This window comes from Cyanistes caeruleus, chromosome 1, assembly GCF_971803275.1.
Source record: "Cyanistes caeruleus chromosome 1, bCyaCae1.hap1.1, whole genome shotgun sequence".
NCBI classification, from domain to species: domain Eukaryota; kingdom Metazoa; phylum Chordata; class Aves; order Passeriformes; family Paridae; genus Cyanistes; species Cyanistes caeruleus.
Window position 1 is genome coordinate 54024459 of NC_141701.1, and position 15047 is coordinate 54039505.

The window sequence follows — 15047 nt, forward strand, 5'->3', positions numbered from 1 at the left end:
TTCTTTAAACAAAATATGGTTCTGACACAGTGCTTGCCAACTATGTCTGTTCTTTCAGCTTGTGTGAGTAATTCTTTTTCAATAGTTTTCTGTCTTGCTTATTTATATTACATGCTTTTTGGGGCAGGGACAGCCTAACTTCTCAGTTAGACGAACTTTTTGAAGTACTTAGCAGATGGCTCCCTTCTCAGTTTTTCTTTTTTTTTTCTTTTACTTTTTTTCCTCCCAAAGCACTTGGATAAGTGATATTATGTTCCTCTCTATGTTCAAGGCTGAACTTAAAGTATCATTTTACTCTATCTAGAGCTTAATTCAACAAAGCACTGAAACAGTGACTTCAAGCATGACTAACCCCCCATAATACTGTAGGAATACTAATACATTTTTCATATAATACATTCTACTGTTTAGAATCCTTTAGTAAGTTTGGGTTCTATGGTGTGCATTCTTAAATTCTCTACTCTTTCCAGGAAAGCCATCCTAGTCCATGAAAATATTTTTAGATATTTTGCAGATTTGGTGTGACAAAAATGCAGTTATTATCAAAGCCTGTAAAGAAAAGGTAATTTGTATTTCTATATATAAAAAATATTAAAATTTTAATGTTATCTTTAGAGCTAACTCTTTGAAAAAATGTATACAAAATAAATAGTAGCTGGATATAATAATGATAAAAATAAATAATTTTTCAAAATAATCTGTCAAAATATTATCACCTGAATGAAAATCTTAGCTGTCTTATTTCCTGATAACTAAATTTTTCTGAATTCAAAAATTCCCCCATTTTCAAGTATTGGTAATTACATAAGGGATAAAATTTTCTTTACGTGAAAAAAGGACCAGAGTGAAACAGTGAAATACATGGCATCTTTGTTCCATGAATAATTCTTGTATTTTGTGGTCTTTTGAAACCCAAGAATTTTACAATAATTTTTTGCTGCTATGTCAAAATTCCTTCTTTATCTAAAGAGGTGAAAATTTGCAAATATTTTTCTATAATTGACTCATCCTGTATTATCCACTAGAAAGACTTTTGTAAACAAATGTCTTCTCAGCAGTGACTTACAAAAAAGTTAATTTTTTTCTGGTATGCCTTTAAAATTATTTCAAAAGTGTTCTAGAAGCAGATAGTAGGAAATGCCAACCCAGTTTACTGATATGAAAGATAGTCTGAGGAGGAAAACCATGAATTTGGAGTTATTTTTGCCTTTAATGGAAGCTACTAGAATGATGGATGTGGTTAGAATATCCAACAGAATGACTGTACATTTAGGAAAAACAGGATGGGTAAAAGGTGAAGAGAACTGACATGTTCTAAAGTGCACATATTTCTGAATCAGTTTTTAGTCTCTGTTCAATGTTTCTTGAACAGCTGAATGTTTGAAAAAATTAATTAAGGGTTGATGGTAGTCAATGATGGCTATGATCTATAGTGTCCTACATGAGAACAGGATCATTAGTTCCTTAAGTACCTGTCTGTTATGTTAGCATTACATATTATCATCAAACTGTGTTGCTGAAGCAGCAGATGGTTAAATTCTTATACCACAGAGCTTTCTGTCAGCATTGCTAAAGAAGCCATTTAAATAATTAAAAAGCGTTGTGTATAATCGGAAATCTCATCTGGACAAAGAAATTTCTGATAAGGAAACTAATCAATAAATGCTTGTATGCATATCAGCAACCACAGCCTCTTATGCTTTATTATGTATGAACAATTAAGCCCTTTACACAAATCCATATGTAAGCTGAAAGCTTTAATTAGTACAAAGTCACAGATCTGAGAAGAGTTCTAGTCTAAATTATTTATCAGCAGAAATGTGACTGGTAGATAGATTTAACTAGATTTGCCAAAATCTGCTGTTTTGAGAAAGAAGGCACAAAGGAAGTCATCCACCAGTCTAGCTCTCCGTGGTGTGCAGACTGCAGCAGAGCCCTGACATATCTCAGTTATAGTAAATATCAGTCTTACATGGGATTTGAGGTGAAAACCATAAAGAATTGTGTCAAAAAGGGCAGATGAGAGCTGTAATTCTGGAGTTCTGAGCCTCTAGGTCAGGCAAGCGAGTGGAGCAAACTTTGCCCTGATTACTCAGGGATTATAAGCACTGAAAGAGTAAGTGGAGAAACAAAAGGCAGCATATAAAAAGATGAAAAATTGCTGAAGCCTCCTGCTTACAGTTGAGACTTTTCTGTAGAGGGTAACAGCCCCAATGTTTTACAAATTGTGTGCAGAGCACATTGACAGGGAAAAGGCCATCATTCCAGATGTGACAGCATATGATAGCTGTGTGGAGATATGGTAAACAACTGGAACTGGGGTTATCATCTATGCAGGATCTTCTTCGAAAATCAGTCATAAATCTGGTTCACTTTTTGGTAAGAGTTGCATTCTATCAGAGTAATATGGTGTATAACATACAAACATTGGCATCACACCTGTTGTATGGCATTTTCTGAGACAAAACTGGGAAAACAAATGCATTGTCAACTAAATGGAACTGCAGATTTCCCCTGTACAAAGAGCAACAATTTCTATAGTCAATCTGTTCTAAAATATCCTGTGTAATACTGAAATGTATTGTGCTCTGAAGCTTTTGTACTTTCAGAAGCTGCTGGAAAAAAACTACCAGCTGTTACCTCTCTGAAGTAAATCGACATTGCACTGGTGTGAGAGTAGAAAGGGTCCCAACATGCAGAAGAGAGGTTAGTGTTGGCACAGATATCCTGGGATAGGGAAGCTTGGAGTGTCTGGCAGTGTAGGAGAGAAAGAGGTGGGTGGAAAATAAGGCAGATTGTCAAAGCTTGACTAGAAGAAAAAAAGCAAAGAATTAAAGAACTGAATGAAAAGAGCTCTTCTGCGTATTATAACTCACACACTGAAGCCAGGATGCTTTATCTAAGTATTAAAAAAACAAAGCAAAACAAAAAACCCCAACCAAACAAAAACCCCACAAAAAGAGTATTTATGTTAATGTGGATATATTACTTGCTTTTTATATATTGTAAATAGCAAAGTTTATTATCCTGTGGTTAAAACAAAATATAAGTAGCTAAATAGCAGGAAGGTACATGTGTTAAATGTATAGGAAGTGTATAAAACATATTAACTCTGAAATCAGGAGAACTTGTCTTGGCCTTTTCACCAAGGGTGGCAAACATATGTGGGTTCTTTTTCTTCTCCACCCTGCACAGTGTTGCATGTGTTTGGTGTGTGGGGTCCCTAGTTCCAGTGTTTTCCGAAGTCTGTCTTACTGAAGAAAGAATGGGGCAAAAAACCTCATTTTGGAAAAATTCAGTGGAGCTTGAGTAGCGTGAAACAAGTAGCAGATGGCAGAGAAAATGTAAAAGCATCTCCAACCCCTTTTGAGTGCTTGGCCTGAAATTTCTGATGGTGACAGGTGTATCTTGGATGAATTAACTCATGGAGTAGGAGCTTCTGCTTGCACTACTCCATACACAGGTCTGGAAAAGACCTAGATAAGAGACCATGAAGTCGACCTTAAAACTTTGGGAATGTCTTGTAAAACCTTTTCGTTCCAGCTGGATTATACTGAATATTTCCAGAGAGGCCAATTCTACCACCACATGATTGGATCTCGTGTGCAATCCAATGAAATTGCTTGTTTTTGTCAAACTGCTACAACAGTGGATTTGGGATTGTTAATCTTTCATTCACAAATATTAATTATGTAACTTTTCTAATTATTCACAAATATTAATTATATAACTTTTTTGTAGTCCATAAATGGACGTACAAGAGACCTGCAGAGGGACATTTTACCAGGGTGTGTAGTGACAGAACAAGAGACAATGGCTTCAAACTGAAAGAGAGTAGGTTTAGATTAGATATTAGGGAAAAATTATTTACTGTGAAAGTAGCAGGACACTGAAACAGTTTTCACACACAAGTTGTGTGTGATCCTCAACCCTGGAAGTGTTCAAGGTCAGTTCAGAGGGAGCTTTGAGCAAGCTTAAGCTTGTGGAACACATCCCAGTCCATGGCAGGTGTGGGAGTTGGTACTAGATCATGTATATGGTTCCTTCCAACCCAAATTATTCATATGTTACAGAGACATCATACTATGTCTCTGTAACAAATAGAAAAATAGGGTGACTATTAACCATGAATATAAATTGGAAACTAAGAATGGTGAAAAACTAATAAAGAAGCAAAAGGACAAAAGTAAAACCTTAGAACCTACCATATAAGAGAGTTTTTTACCTACACTGAGAAAAAAAGAAATCCTAATAACATTACTTTTTCTTTACTAGATTGAAATGATATATCATAAATAATACATATTTCCCTTTTCTATTGAATAAATATTTCTGATCTCTATTTGAAAAAATGAAATAAACACATTCATTTCCAAGGCTGCTGATGAAATGTTTTTCACACTAACAGTAAATCAGAAGCTGCAGCTCATATAGCAGGCTAGTTTTAAAACAACAGATCTGAGCAACCTCCTGTCCTAAAGAGGAAAAATAAAAAAAGCAAGAAGCTTCTAGATACACTAGTATCTCAGTGTTGATTTCTAATACAACTTAAAACAATTAATGAAGTCCAGATGATTGAAAAGCATGAAAAAAAAAGTAAAAAGAAGAGAAATAATTCAGTGTTTTAATTTTAAAAGTACACAAATGTGATTACTCCATTAGCTGTATAATTTTCATATCTATTCCGTGTAAACTAATCAAATAGTTTTAGTAGGACTGTATTTATAGAAGTTGATAAAGCAAAAGCAGTTATCTCTAATTAGCCTTAGTTTATGGTAGCCAGATATTACCCCAAATTATCCCTGGTGAGTTTATGAGTTAGGCTCTTGGAGGATCAGTACAGCTTTATTATTTAGAATTACTGGAAACACTTCTCAGATATACAATTCAGAAACTGACTTAAAATCAGGAGGCATTTCAGAGCAAAGGTATAAACAATTTGGAAAAGATGTAGCAGTATAATATGGTGCCCTGGGCATCTAGGATATCACAGAGAAGAACTGGAACCGATAGTCACAGAGTATACAAAGAACAGATATAAGATAAGCAGAAGACTCTGATATAGCAGACAAAATATGAAAACATCAGATCTGAAAATAAAGAAATAGAAGCAAGGTAATTTTTTACTGTGATATAATGAACTCTTGGAATAAATTTTTAAAGGCTGTGGTTAAATCTCTAATGAGAAAGAACTCATAGAGATCCAGTTAGCTGGAATTTGTATGTAATGGTGTGTATGTATAGTAACAACCATCCTAAAATTAAAAAAAGAAAAAAAAAAGGAAAGTTTAACAGAGCTTTTCTGTGTACCGATGTGTGGGTTGATCAATGAAATACTATTATCATGTGGTGCTAAAAATATATATTAATTTTCTATATGTTAGTAGGTCCATGTGATCCTTCCATTGGCTCCAGTAAATGTAAAAACAGACTACATACATAACTATTCACCTACTGCAAAAAAAAGTTTATTGACTGTTTATGGTCTGCTTATGGTCTGCTGCCTTATAAGTGCATCATTATTACTTTTATTCTTATTTCCTAGAAATTTAAATCAAAAGGGACTATGAAATCACTGTTTTCCTGGCTAGATGTTTTAGGGGATTGGACCTCTTTCACTAAGCCTATATTGTGCTTTTTAAAACTGAAATAATCAAATATAGAGTGGCAAATAATCAACAAGCATGATTTCCACATGATTTTTTTAGTCAAAGGTCTATTCAAGTGTTTTTGTAAGACTGGGGTTTTCCCAGAGAGTATAGCAAGGCACAGAAATTAACAGAACAGTTTTAAATGAGAAAGCTGAGAAGTTATAGCATATTGCAGGTATTTGACTTGTTTATATGAGAGCTTAATAGGTTTCTATAAAGTACAATAATTTGGGATTAAAGGTCAGGAAAATATAAGTATCCTTAGCCCATAAATTTAGAAGGAAGAATCCCAGCAAAGAGGAAAATAAGGGGATGTGGATGCCAAAAAGGAGGACAGAATCACCTGCAGTAGATTAAGGACAAACAATCCTGTGACAGAGCCAGAATGATTGAAGTCAGTGGCTTTTTGCCCTTATCAGGAACTTGCAAGTTATGGGCTTGAAATCAACTGCAATGAGACTGGATTAGTCAGTTGGATTAGTTCAAAGTGCTTCTTAATGGCACCATAAAGTATCCCAATGACTCCCTATTAGGAGTAAATCCTTAGCTGTAAATTATGATTAGGATTAAACACAAGGCCAGTTGACAGTTGTCAGCAGAGAGGCAGGGACTTCCAGGTGCAGAGTGAACTCCTCCAAAAGAACTCTTTCCTGTGTGCTCATCCATCCACACATTCAGACCAGTGGAGAAAGGATTAATTCCACTATTCTGGTAGCCATTTATTTTCAAGATGTATCAGAGGTGGCTTTTGCACAATTTTAGAACAGCCTGCCTGAACAATAAAGTTCCAATCAGAGGATGTGAGAAACCATCTTGATATATCACCTTAGGTCATCCAAAAGGCTGCTGCTGGCCCTGGCACCTTTTCTTTCTCTTTTAGAACATATCAAGATCTTAATTTATTATAAAAAACTTCATGAGGGTGATGCTTTCAATTGTCCAAGATGCAGTACATAAATTTACTGGACTGGAAAAATGTGTTTTGACTTTTGTGCAGTCACGTGAAAGCTTTAGAACAGATGAAAGATTAGCTGATCTCTGCTATTTCTTGTCATTTAAAATCCAGCATTTCTGGAGTTAGCTTTCAATTGGATTAAAAAAAAAATATATCTGACGGAAATTGTCTCCTAACAGCCAGAATGTCTTACAGTTTAGGGATGCATCAAATCTAATCACTGAATAAGCTTTTTGTACAATGAAAAGCCAGATTTGAGTTCCATTGCATGATTTTACCAAAACAGCACTCTATCATATTACCAAAGGTTAGAAGTTAACCTTTTACTGTTCACTGCTTTGTTTTCTAAGAGTACTGGCTTGATTGCAGGCTGCTTTGTGCTGTCACTCTGAGGCAAACACTTTGAGTTTGTTTATTCGTATTGACAAGAGGTTTAAACAGGTTGGCATTGCTATACTGTGATCAAAGAAGTAATCATTTGTGGAATAACAATGCACAGAACAGTCTCATTATGTACTATGCTTTCATGGGTGCTGCACATTAAACTGAATATCACACTTGGAGGAGATAATTCAGAATCAGAAAGCAAGAATCATAATATTTTCTCTCTTTGACTGGATATCAGGAAATTATACAAATGAGAGTGGAAGCTGGCATTAAAACACTGTTGTTAAGCCTTAGTCATGATGTCTTTTAAGCATGCCTTTCTGACTGCATAGTGAAAACCAGGGAACAGTGAACTTCCTGAACAAGAAACACCAGCAAAAGAAGCACTTTCTAAATCAGAGTTTGTTTAAGAGTATGGGTGTCTAATTGCTGATTTCCAGCTATTGATAGTTTTTATAACTATATATATACATTAGGATAGAACAATTCTCAAGGATATTAAAATGAAATTAGAATATTTGAAATTACACAAACCGGTATGAATTAATATTGCAAACTAAAAGGGACTAGAAAGAAGCATTCATAATAAGTCAAGGGGAAAAAAAACCCCAACCATATAGTGGAAAAGAAACCACATCTTGAAGCTAAGTGGTGCAAAAGCCATCTGGTTTTACTTTATTCAGGGGTCAAGCATTCCTAATGTTTCAGTTTGCTCTCGTTTTTTAATCTTGAGTTATCATTTGAACAGTCAGTAGACTGTTCAAATAGAATGACCTTAGAGCAACTTGGAAGTAACTTAGCTGAGAATTGTCGGTCTCCCTGACTGGGTAGTGGGAAGGAAGGGGCTCCTCTGGGGGCATCAAATCTAAATTGTTTCTGAAGATTTCTAACCGTGCTGTAACTCCTGAAGTCAAGTTAACTGCCTAATGTTGGCAATGCTTTCCTCAGGTGACCAGACTAACGTGCTGTAATTTGAAAGAACTTCCAACTTTACTTTTATGTGTACCTCAGTGCATCCACGCTTTCAGAAGAGAGTCTGGGTGTGACCTTCTTTCTGATTGATGTCCCTGAAGTGTCTGAGAGAGATGAACTGCTGCTAAGGCCAGCTTTCCAAAGATGGAGAGTAGAACTGTGAAAGACAATCATTTTGTGAAGCATTGAACTGGAAAGGACCAATTCACATGAAAGACCTCTGGATGCCAAGGAGTTCAGTTATTCCTGAGTTTTCCAGAGAAAAATCCTAGAGAAAGAGCTAGGTCATTTGAACTGGAACGTCCTCTTCCAATCCAGTACCCCAAAGTGCATGAAACATGTTCGCCTTGGGGTTCCACAGCCAATATGCTCTACATTTCCTCTAACGGTAGAAAGTTACATTTAGGCAAATGCATCAGCATAATTCAAAGAGAGAAAATGTCACGTGGGATTAGACTAATCATCAATCTATACTGGTATCCTATAGTGGCCAACAACAGATGTTTCAGAGGCAGATATGAAGCCTTTATAGTGAGAAATTCTGTAATGTCATGTAGGGGTTTCTTTCTATCCAGGGTATAAATTCTTGACATATACTACACATTTCTTATAAAAATATAAATAAATGAGCATTTTGCCTAGTTGGAGGTAGTAGCAACATACCCTGTGAAAAGCACTTCACCTTCATTCTCTTTTGTCATTTAGAAGCAGATTTTAGAAGCATTTGAATGTCACTGCAAAATAAAAATTTGGTCCATGCTCCTACCAGCCTGGGACTTTTGTATCCTGGGTTAGGGTCAAACTGGTGGGCAGCTTGAAACTAGATATCTCAGAAGGTCACAGAGAAAGGTGTGAAGGTGAAATAACATGGTCTTTTTTAGGGTAATAATGGCACTTCATTTCTTCAAGCTAGTGCAGGAAAGAAACAGTCGTACATTGACTCGATCTTCTCGAGTGTGACCCGGCTAGCTCAGTGATGAGGTTTCTCTTCACTCGAGTTTTGAGCCAGTATATGTTTGTGAGATTCACTGATTTTCTTCAAGAATTCAAGTCTATAGAGCGAGTAAAGAAATCAGGGGGGGACTCTCTCTCTGGTTTGCATTCCACAGTTTATTTCTGTGAAGGGGAATCCAAGGGACGAGAGACACAGGATTTGGGGTCTGGGGGGTCTCTTTTAACAGGGTTTCTCGGAGGGAGGGAACATCAGAGAGAGAACCAATTATTTTTCTCAGTTAGTACATCTTACAAACTTTCTACAAATCAAGGTTACACACACCAAGATAAGAAATAACAGACACCAACTTCTTCAAATGCCCACAAAGGTGTAGGAGTATTCTCCACAGAGGGGCAGAGGAGCAGAGAGGGGGGGCTTGGTTTCCTGGCAACCCAGGGGGGAAAGAAAGGGAAGGCAAGGTAAGCCTGGCCTCTCAGCTTCCATAGCTCAGAGGCATTCTGGGACAGGAAAAACAGAGTTACAAACTTCCGTGTTGGAAAGAAGGGTTCTCTTCTCTCAACCCCGTGCTTTCCTGGGCTAAAGAAACTTCAAGCAGCTGGAAATGCCAGCAGGGTCCTCTCTTTACTCTATCCGGCCTCTCACCGTGGGGCTGAGGAGAGAAACTTCAGTAACCATGGTAACTTGACGCCAGGTAAACAATTAGGAGAAAGAGAAGCTGGGGGTGGGGGGAGGATCACAAATAAAAGATGGGAAAAGATACATTTCAGGCTATCAACTACAACATCTCCCCCTAATTTTTTCCAAAAGAAGGAAGGGAACTTGGTTTTACTTCTTCAAACCAAGGGGAAGGGGTTTGGGGTATGTTGGGATTTGGGAATTCCACAGCATTTATCTGAGGTGCAGGAGAAATTAACTTGGTGGTAGTGGTAACACACCAACGTTACAAAACAGAAAACATAATCAAAACAACAACAACAATTGCAAAAAACCCTAAAACAGTCCGGAAAACAGAAGACAGCCATCCCGAAAATCCCCATCCTGAGAAAATGTTCACAAAACTGTCATGCTGGGGATGGTTTCTTCCTAAATTACAAGTTAACAAGGAACAAAAAACATTAGCTGAATTCATCAATAAACAGATTCAACAGTGGAAAGTCAGGGTAGAATGGAGAATCTGGATTTCCTTCTCCACCCAAATACCTGTTTGATCTTTGAACTTCTGCCACTGAAATATCGGGGGGTCTTGTGGGGTGTTTTTCAATGTACGGTTTTACCCACTTTTGTGGGACCCACCGCAAACCCAGGGGTGTCGATACACAAGCGTATCCTCTTCCCCATGTCACTAATTTGTAGGGACCTTCAATTTTTCCACTCTCAGGGTCTCTCATCAGCACTGGTGGATGTTCCTTGAGCTTGTGTTTGCCATGAGGGGAGAAATGCTTAACCACAGGGGGGTTTTGATCTTCCATAGAACAATTTAAAAAATTGAGAGTGAACAGGGCTTTGCATAATCTTTCTTGTGGTGTTAACTTTACTTTGTCTTTCCATTGATTTTTCAAAACTCTTTTGAGTGACTGGTGTGCTCTCTCTACTATTGCTTGACCTGTTGGAGAGTGTGGGATTCCTGTCTTGTGTCTCACTCCCCATTCCTGCAAAAATTCCTTAAACACTTTGGAAATATATGCTGGTCCATTATCTGTTTTAATTTCTTTAGGGATTCCTAGCACAGAAAAAGCTTGCAACAGGTGCTTTGTGGCATGCACACCTTTTTCTCCTGCATGGGCTGAGGCAAAAATTGCTCCCGAGAAGGTATCAATAGATACATGTACATATTTTACCTGTCCAAATTCAGGAATGTGTGTTACATCAGTTTGCCATACTTCACAGCTTTCAAGTCCCCTTGGATTAACTCCAGCACCCAGGGATGGCAGAGCTGTGCGCTGACAGTGGGGACATGTGGCCACAATGGCTTTGGCTTGATCTCGTTTCAGATTAAACTGTTGAATCAGGCCTGGTACATTCTGATGAAACATTTCATGGCTTAATTTTGCCTGTTGAAACAGGTCAGGGAGTCTGGCCGGCCCAACAGGGGCAGCAGCCAGGGAATCAGCTCTGTCATTCCCTTCTGCTATGAAACCAGGTAATTCCATGTGCGACCGGGTATGCATAACAAAGTAAGGATGTTCTCGATGGGACACTGCATAAATCAGTTTTGAAAGCAATTCAAACAAAGTTCTGTTTGAGATCTCCTTGAGGACTGCATTTTCTGCTCTGGAAACCACTCCTGCTACATAGGCTGAATCAGTGACCAAATTGAATGGTTCTGAAAATCTCTCAAATGCTCTAACCACTGCTGCTAACTCAGCAATTTGAGGGGATCCTTCCACATAATCAACATCTGATTCCCACTGCTGCGTCTGAGGATCTTTCCAGGTCATTACTGACCTTCGGGATGCTCCAGAAGCATCAGTAAAAACAGTCAATGCTTCAAGGGGCTTCTGACTCCTCTTATCTTTTGGTACCAAATGAAATTTTGAATTAAACAATTTGTGTGCAGGGGCATGAACTGAAATCTGCCCAGTAAAATTCTCCAGAGCAATTTGCAGGGTCTCTTGATTCCTCAAGAGGTGCTCAAACATTTCCCTGGTCATCTTCACTGAGGAGGTTTCTTCCTCAGAGAGGCTTTGGGGCAAATGTATACATGAAAAATCACAGCCAGCAAGTTCTCTCATTCTCAGCCTGGCCTTTCCAACCAGCTGGGCCATCAATTCCTGTGGCCTTGTAATATTTTTGGACCGATGGTGACTGAGAAAGACCCACTCAATTATTATCAAATGGTCTTTCTGGTCCTTGTCCCACTGAAAAATCAACCCCTGAAGGTGTGGCAATTTCCCCATTACAATAAATTTGAAAGGCAGCTCTGGATGGCATCTATGTGCTTGTCTCTTCTCCATCATACTGCTTACCTTCTCTAAAGCATCCCTGGCTTCTGGAGTCAGTGTCCTTGGAGCACTTAGCTCATCTCCCCCTTTCAATAAATTGAAAAGAGGGGCTAGGTCATCAGTGGCAATGCCTAGCCAAGGCCTAACCCAATTCAGTGTTCCACACAGAGAGTGCAAGTCGGCTAAGGTTTTGGGATTGCTGTTAAAAGCCAATTTTTGAGGAACAATTGTTTTTGCTGTGATTTCCAGACCTAGGTATTTCCAAGGAGGCATCTTTTGTACTTTTTCTTCCTGAAGGGTGAGTCCTGCAGTTGTTAAAACTTCGATCACCCGGTCCAGTGTGGACTGGAGCAATTTTTCCTGGGGGGCACACACTAGCACATCATCCATATAATGCAGGATAATGGCTTCCCCCACCTCAGCTCGCACAGGGGATAACAAGGTGGCAACATACCATTGGCAAATCACAGGTGAATTTTTCATCCCTTGGGGGAGGGATTTCCAATGAAACCTTCTCATTGGGGCTTCTCTGTTGAGGGAAGGCACAGAAAAAGCAAACCTGGAGGCATCTATAGGGTCTAGAGGAATTTTGAAAAAGCAATCTTTGATGTCAATCACAGCCAATTCCCAATCTTGAGGAAGCATGGCAGGAGACGGCATTCCTGGCTGAAGAGGTCCCATGTCTACAATGACTTTGTTAATTTCTCTCAGATCATGAACTAATCTCCACTTGTCTTTCCCTGGCTTTTTAATGACAAACACTGGGGAGTTCCAAGGGCTAAAAGTAGGTTCAATATTGCCTTGGGCCAATTGCTCATCCACTAACTCATTTAGCGCCTTTAATTTCTCTTTACTCAGCGGCCACTGGGGTATCCAAATTGGGAAATCTGTGGTCCATTCTAGTTTTTGGGTCTGGCGCTTCTCAGTGGCCGCAATCAAAAATCCTGAGGTGTTTTTGGAATTTCAATGCGGACTCCCCATTGGGACATGACATCTCTTCCCCACAGGGGAACCTGGAAATCAGTGACAATGGGGCGAATAGATGCTATTTGCCCATCAGGTCCTCTAATCTGAATGGGTTCCTTTGATATCTTGGCCAATTGGGCTCCCCTTATACCTTGGATGTGGCTAACCATCGGTTGCAGTTCCCATTGTGGTGGCCATCTCCTTTCAGGGATGACAGTCACATCTGCTCCTGTGTCTATCATGCCTGTCATTCCCATGCCTTCACTACCTTTCTTCAAATGGCATGAGATGATGGGTTTGTTTTCTCCCACTGCTTGAGCCCAGTAGATCTGAGGTGCTACATCATCTACTGGGATCCCTGATGGAATGGGAATAGCTTGAGCAATTACCTGCCCTTGTGCCAGGTAGAATGGTGGGTTGATGCACCGTGCCAAAAGGATGAGTGCATCCAAGTCAGCTGAAAGAGTGACAGGAGAAATTTCAATCTCTGGGGGTGTGTTTTTTGTGTCTCCAATAACAAGAAACTTACAATTCAGGTCGGGGGTCAGTTTTTCCCTCAGCGGGTCAACGGAAACAACCGTCCAGTGGCGAGACCTAAAAAAATGATCTTTCACAGTAAACAATTTGAGAGGTAATTTTGGCTTCCAATCTTCATAACCCTTGGTGTTATTTCGGTGGCAGAAGTCAGACCTGTGAGAAATGTGACATTTAAGAGTGTTATCACATTTAATTTTCCCTCCCCCTGTGACTTCTATTCCACTTGTGTCTCTGCGCGGAATAGACTCGCGCTGGGTATCTAGTTTTTTTGGTTCTGAGGACCCCCTCCCTTTTCCCAGTTTCCCTGCCCTTGCTTGTTAGGATATAGCACTTGGCAGAACTTTGCAAAATGTCCTGGCTGTCCACACCGATGACAGGTGAACGGTCCCTTTGGCTTGGCTGGTGATGGCAGAGTAGGTACAGTTGTGGCTGCAATCCTTCCTGGGGTTCTCTGGGAATCCTCAGTCCTTGGCATTGAAGTGCTGATTACATCCGTACACATCTCGATTAAAGTTGTCAAGGTCGGTGGTGGATCCTTCGGCAGCACCCGAATCAGTGCTTTGCAGGCTTCGTTCGCATTCACTCGAGCCATTTCCAACAGCAAGTCAGAGTGCAGGGTGGTATTCTGCACTTGTCTTTCAATCTGTACCTTTAATCTATTCACAAAATCTACAAATCTTTCATCAGAACGCTGTTTAACTTGAGCATAGGGAACAACAGATTCAGAAAGAGGAATACTGAAAAATGCTTTCTCTGCAGCTTTCTTTATTTTCTCTCTAACTCCTTTTGGCAAATTTTGGGCCTGGTCAATAGGTTCGCTCCAATCACCTTCGCCACATAAATGATTCATGGTAATTATTTTACCCCTTTCATCTAAAGCCGCAAAATCACTGCTCAGTAATTCTCCCAAAAGGGTTTTCAACAATCTTTTCCAAGCCCCTTCCCAGAGCAAATATTCTCCTGGGGATAGAAGGCAGGAAAACAAATCCTTCAAATCATGTGGGACCAATTGGTTGGAGGAGAGGGTTGCCTTTAAAAGACTTTTAAAAAATTGGCTTTCCTTTCCAAACTCCTTTGCTGCTTTGCATAATTCCATTTTCAATCGAAATGACATTGCATTCCATTCTGGTAATGTTCCTCCCCTCCCATAAGTTACAGGTGCTGCAAAGAAGGCAGGTCTCTGTTCCTGGTTTGTCCCTTCACCCCCTCCCTTCCCCACTCTGTGTGAGCTGGAGGGAGTGACCTGGGAGCCAGCAGCAGAGAGAGGGCAGGCGGGGTTGCAGGGGGGGTAGGAGGGGTCAGGGGCGGGGTGCCTTGGGAGGGAGACACCCCTGAGGGGTGGGGCGGAGGCAGAGGAGGGAGGGTCTGGAGGACCAGGAGGGGGGAGGTCTTGGGTGAGGAAAGGGTTGAAGGGGGGAGGGGAAACAAAGGGATTGTGGGAAGAAGAAGCAACTTGGGGGTCGACCATGTGCTCACCACCATTTTGAAGTTCCTGGGCCCTTTGTGTAACACTTGGGGGGAGACTCACCATGTGGTCTCCTCCATTTTGTGTACCCAAAAGACCACCAGGAATAAAAGGAGAGGAATATTGAGGGTAAAGAGGGGTAGGAGAGGGAGCTGGGATGGGTTTTAGGGAAAGGTTTCCAACAGCTTGGCCAGAGCTACTGGAACAGGGGTGCTGA